This window comes from Sturnira hondurensis, unplaced genomic scaffold, assembly GCF_014824575.4.
Source record: "Sturnira hondurensis isolate 20B ecotype Veracruz unplaced genomic scaffold, ASM1482457v3 Scaffold0010428, whole genome shotgun sequence".
Lineage (NCBI taxonomy): Eukaryota > Metazoa > Chordata > Mammalia > Chiroptera > Phyllostomidae > Sturnira > Sturnira hondurensis.
This window is the reverse complement of record NW_028083059.1, coordinates 22,237,128-22,243,525: the sequence shown is the minus strand read 5'-3', so window position 1 is coordinate 22,243,525 and position 6,398 is coordinate 22,237,128.

The window sequence follows — 6,398 nt, the reverse complement described above, 5'->3', positions numbered from 1 at the left end:
AGAGCAGGAAATGACTTGCATGAGAAGAAACTAGAACATAACTGAAATAGGTTGGGAAGGATGAACAACAGGCCATGTAGTGTGTTAGCAACATAATACTTTCCCCTTGGAATGTTCACTACTGAATAGCTGAGAGAGAAGTTTTAAAGTATCATTTACATCATGATGTATAGCTTATAGATACATGAGATTTAAATTTCATCTGCAACTGATGATGGCACAACCTGTAATGGTGCAGAAGTTTGGAACCATGGTAGTTTCTGACTAAAACAAAACAGCTGATCCTTGACTTTGCAAAGGTTTCCAGTGTGGGCTCCAATTTTTTCAAAACAAACCTCTGGACATATTCTGTAGCATATTTTTATGCAATATATTTTAGTGCTAGGTTTTCATGCATTTTTCTAAGATGCTGTATGTGTGAAGAAAACATGAACACAGCCAGAATCCTAATCTAATTCATATTGCACTTGGGATCCGGATCCAATTCTCTGTAGAGCAAGATTTAAGATCACTTTTTTAGTTCAACCAAAAATTAGAACATATTTATATTAAATGACGGACGTTTAATACCCACATGGGAATAGGAATGAAAAAAAAAACACAAAACAGTACTATTGTATTTGTGTATACAAAATAACTTCTTCGGTTTGGACTTATGGCATCTGTTTATAAACCATAGCTTTATTTGTGACAGACTGCCCATATAATGTTACAACCATGTTGAAACTAAATAATGTGGATAAATAGGGGGGAATTTGTCTCTCTGTTGTACTGAACAGAACATAATAACAAATCTCTCTTCAATTTCCAATGAAGTCATTGGTTTCTTTGGCCATGCCAGTAGGTATTGCTTTTATTGTTGAAGAGGTCTGTTGCCCCTGGCTTCCTATAACACTTGTCTGTCTGCTGCCCTGTCTCTCACCACGCTGTGATTTTTCTTCTGGGCTTCAGCATGCCCTCCAGCAATCTGCTTACTCTTAGACCCAACATACACAGGGCAGCTTGCCTGGAAGAACTTCAGTCTTCCTTTATTTGCTCACCATGATCTGGCTGTGTTGTAGGATTTCAATTCATTGTAACTATATCCAGTAATGTAGCATTTGAAACAAATGAATACACACACCCATGCATACAAACATACATACTGAGGAAAAAAAAACAGCTACTATGATAGGTCAAAAATACAGGTATTGCCATCGGGCTATTATTTTAATCATAGTACTGGTATATTAAAGACTATTCCCTCCATCTCCTCACCTGCAGGTGAATACGCCAACACTTTTGATTTTCTTAATTCTTTTTTACCTACCCAAGTCACAGAGTGTCATCTGTTTAAAGAGAAGAATTCTGTAGAAACTTTCATCTCTGCATTACTAAATAGTTACATTGAGGGTATGTAAACTTCGCTATTAAATGAAATAGATAGCTTATAACAACCCTTCCTTCTTAAAGGTTTACAAAGCATATTTCAATACTCCTCAATCATTTGATCTTCAAAGCAACTCTATTTCTCTCTCCACTTCATGATGTGAAAAGTAAAATATGAAGAAACAAGGCTTGCCTGTGGTTACAAAGCTAGTAAGTATCAGGATATTTTCTCTATCCTGGTAAATGCTCTTTCTAGCATGCGGTACTGCCTGCCTATCAGAGCTATTCATATCTTCAGAGGATGTCGAAGTTATAGCAGTGTTTGATACATTAATTCGTAAATTTATGCACAGCTTCCCCAGCATCCTTTAAGAAAGAAGTTACTTGCCAGTGTACAGTGGTTTCTGGCTTCTTTTGACACAGGCTTCTGAACACAATTATAGCCTAATGACTCAAGAATTTCTCAGAGCTGATTTTTTTTTCCTCTGAAATGAGTTACCCAGAACCTTTTTATGCATGGCTGCATGAAATGAAATGGAAATATGAGATCACCATTCTTCATTCTCTTGCTCAGATTTAGATCTACAAGTATTTTCTGAGAGCCCACAATGTATCAGATGCTGGGTTCCGTGTTCTTACATATGAGTATTAAAAAAAAACTTGATACTGTATCAGCTCTGGCTGACCTCAAACAGTCTTTTGATTTAGCCTCAGGGTTTTGTTATCTTTTTCCAAAAAGGAAAACTTGCTTACTATTTGCTGAGGCTCAGGTTTGCTGATGTTCAATGCTTTGTGAATCCAATAAACACAGCTCAGAAATTTTGATGTTGATCTTTATTTTTTCTTATCTGCCAAGCTGCAGAGATGATGAGCACTCTAGCATGTGGGGTCAAAAATCGTATCACCTGTGGGTCCTGCATGATTGACAATGCCGTATGCAGTCCAAAAAGAAATGGATTCAAGCATTGCCAATAAAATATACAGGAGTTTTTGCCCCGTGTCCCTTGATAACCTTGATAAAACAGATATGACTATATCACTACATATTAAAGAAAAATGTGCAATCTCTGAGTATTATCTTTAGGATTGTGATGGATTGTTTATGTTTTAAGAAGATAACACTAATAAAATGTGGATGATAAGTTGGGGAAAACAGAAGCAAAGACATAAGTTAGGACACTTACAATAATCTAAGCAAACAAACAAAAAACAAAGATAGGACCTGAAAGTTTATAGAAACAATGAGAATACTGAGTAGCAAAAAATTCAGTAGAATTTTAAGATATAGTAACAGGTTAACTACGGGAAGATATTTCAAGGTTTCTATTGAGAGACTTAACCCAAAATGGTGTCCTTAGCACACATAGCAAACACGTAAAGATTGGGTTAGAAGTAATGCAGGTTTAGCTTCTAGAAAGACTAATATGGCAACACTCAAGTCAAAAGGATGATAATTTGGGAGTCAACAATGTTGAGACTGGAGTTAAAGTCATGGACATGTTAAAGTGGTAGGAGAAATCTTTCAGCCAAGAATGGAAAACTGAAGAAATACAAATCTTAAAGAAGCAAAGAGACAAGAGAGGATTTGAAGAAATACTCTGATAAGTATAAAAAACAGAAAGGGATAAAAATAGAGGCTGAAAAGAGATTTAAAAAAAAAGTCAAGTGCAGCCAAATTCAATTAAGAAAATCGCTGAAAAGCATGCTTTAAATTTAAAAACATTTTCCAGGCAACTTACAGCAAGCAGTTTATTAAGAGTGATGGAAACAGAAGTCAGATTGTAGGGCACTGGGGACATGAATGGAGGAAGGAAATGGAGACAGCTCATAGGAAACTAATCATTCAAAAAGTTAACCGAAGAATCAACAAAAGGATGAAGGTTCGTTGCTATGAAATAAAAATAACATTATTGGAATTGAAGAATTAAAGTAAAAGAAAATAATAAAAGTCATTGTCATTATCTGATTTTTCTACATTTTCTATAAATAATAATATAAAATTCAGTGGGGGCTACATTCATAAATGAAACTCCCACTGTGCAGAGAAAAATCTATACTTTAATAAGTGTAGATATTTAGCTTGTCAATTTGGAAATTTAATTCAGATATAGTCAGGACATGTAGACAAATATAAACTAAAATTACAGCAATTATTTTTATATTCTTTGAAAATAGCAAATATCAGAATGCAAACACTACAAAGTAAAAGAAGGTCATACATATGTGTGTATATTTATGTATATATATGTATATAATTTATATGTTATAAATTATATACATATATATATAATTTAAATAGACATTGTTATAGCAAGATCTCCAGGGTTTTGGTGGTCAGCTTAAAAGGCATTTCTATTTCTTGGCTTAAATACATCAGTGTAAAATGTCATGGCCAGTACATCAAATGTTCTTTGGGAAAAAATGAATCTCTATAGATCTCTAAGAACAAATTACATTTATGGTTTTAATATTCCCCATTATTTTAACATATAAAAATCTCTATAAACCTTCATCTATATATAGTTATTAAATCTGTAGTTGTCCAGCTACTCTTTTCTCTGCTTTTTTTCCCAAGGTAATAAATTTTGCCCTGGACAGGTGGTCTCCAGCTAGAGAAAACTCTCCACGCCTCCTTGTGGCTAGCTGGGATCCTTCTTGACTTCACTTCTCTAGTTAAAGTGAGAACATTTTCATTGCTTTCTCTCCCCTTGCATTCTTTTCCCTTGGCACAAGAAATATCACATGACTATGACTCAGCTTTTGGCTTTGACATATGGTATTTTACACAGTGCAACATGCATAGATTTTAAGTGGAGAATTTTAACAAAATGTATACAACTATTGCTCAAGTGAAGATGTAGAAAATTTCCATTATTCCTAAAATTTTCCTACTGCCATTTTTCCATCCATTTTGTCACATGTACCAATAGTTGACTTATTTTCCTTGCTATGTAGTATTCCCATGTGTGACTATACCATAATATATTTATGCATAATGTTTTTATTCATTCTCCTATTGATGGGAATATGCATTGTTTCTGGTTTGGGGCTATTACAAATAGGCCTACTATAAATATTCTTGCTCAAATTTTTGTTTGAAGATATATTTTCATTTTTATCAAGTTAATACCTACATTGGAATTGCTGGGCTACAAGAAAAGTGTATGTTTAACTCGTATTATAGAAACTGTCAGCCCTGGCTGGTGTAGTTCAGTGGATTGAGCACAGGCCTGTGAACCAGAGGATCATGGTTCAATTCCCAGTCAGGGCACATGCCTGGGTTGCGGGCCAGTTCCCAGCAGGGGATGCAGTTCCCAGCAGGGGGCACACGAGAGGCAACCATACATTGATATTTCTCTCCCTCTCTCCTTCCCTTCCCCTCTAAAGATAAATAAAATAAAAAATCTTAAAAAAAAAGAAACTGTCAGAACAATTTAACCATTTTCCTCACAATATTTTAATCGATACTTGAAGAGTATGAAGGTTTCTTTCTCTGTGAGTAAAACATTAGTCTTTGAGTACATTTCTTTATTTAGCTGGTAATGATATTTCATTCTACACTTAGAGCCTGCTCATGGGCTATAGAACCAAAGTGGGCATAGAAGAAAAGATGAAAGATGAAAATGCTCTAAGATTGCAAACAGAGACCTCGATGTGCCTCTAGAGCAGTTTGATAGGAAATGCAAGACCACGGACTCCTCCCAGTGCTGAGCTAATAGGGTTGATATTAACTGTATGAGCACATCAATGGAAGCAGCAACCCGCATCCACTACAAGCGCTTCCATGGTTGCACTCACAAAGGGTTAGGCCCTCATTCTATTTCATTCTTACTGAAGTCGTTCAAGCTTGGCTTTTTCATCCCCATTTTTACTATACAACATGGAGATGCAGAGATGCTGTATTTGCCTGAGTCTCGGGGGATTTGGGCCTGTTTCCAAAGTTGATGCTATTTTAAGCAAGCATGGCTGCCTTTCAAGATCCAGGAAGGTGAATGAAATACGTGCTTTCTGATAACTCATTTATTTCTGTATATGAGTATTTTTTCACTCTTATTTTTAAAGCTCCTTTTGAAAAGTTACAATCATGTTTCAGCTAAATAAAGAAGAAAAGAATTTCTTTCTCTAGAAAGACAGTGGAATACTTATTACTAGTCCTGCAGTAGTTTCTGCTGCTAACTGGCTGTGTGTCTCAGGGAACCGTGCCCTGCGGGGTGGGAGGGAGGGGCAAAGTCCTCCTGCCTATGTTGATGAGGTTGCCTTAGAGATCTTGGACGTCTGTGGTGTCTCATATGCCTATGTTCCTGAGAGTGTTCTAACTCGCAACCCTGAAAAATCACGGAGGCTGGGACTGAAAGAAAAGTGAAAGCTCAGTGGGAGGCTGTGGCAAACCATAAACACGACCCCTTCCTGAGTTCAGTTTTCTTTCACAGTTGATATCCATTCAGTTCAATCCCTCAGATCCCATAGGACAGTGTTACACAAACAGCAGCAGTGACCACTCTGGCCTACACCTCAGGAAGGTGGGAGAAGGAGGGAGCTATTCAATAAATAATGTAACAGTTGAGTTGGGCAATCTTTTGGCTTTTGGGGCCACTAGAGATTGCTGATTTAGACCACACAGGGCTCCCAGGGTTGTAAAACAGCAAACCACAACATGGTGTTCCCTTGAAGCCTTTCACCACAGGATGGTTGGCCAGAAGCTGACAGGCCAAAAGCTCCTATGCAATACAGCCCAGCCAGGAGTCTCTGGGAACCCACATCACACTCCCGGCTCAGGGCGGGCTAGGAGTCCCGGGTCTGTGGTTCCCAAACCCCAAGTTGGGGGTTTGTGTCCACCAATGTCTAAGTTTTCATGAGTCTGATGCAAGACACACACACACACACACAAAAAAAAAAAACTACAAAAAGAAAAAGCAGAGTGTGTTTTCCACAAAGTTACATATATTCATGTAAAAGGGTGTTCTTTACTCGGCTTCTTCTACTTTTTAAATTTAAAAAGTCCTTTCTATTATGAAATATAGTGAAAATCA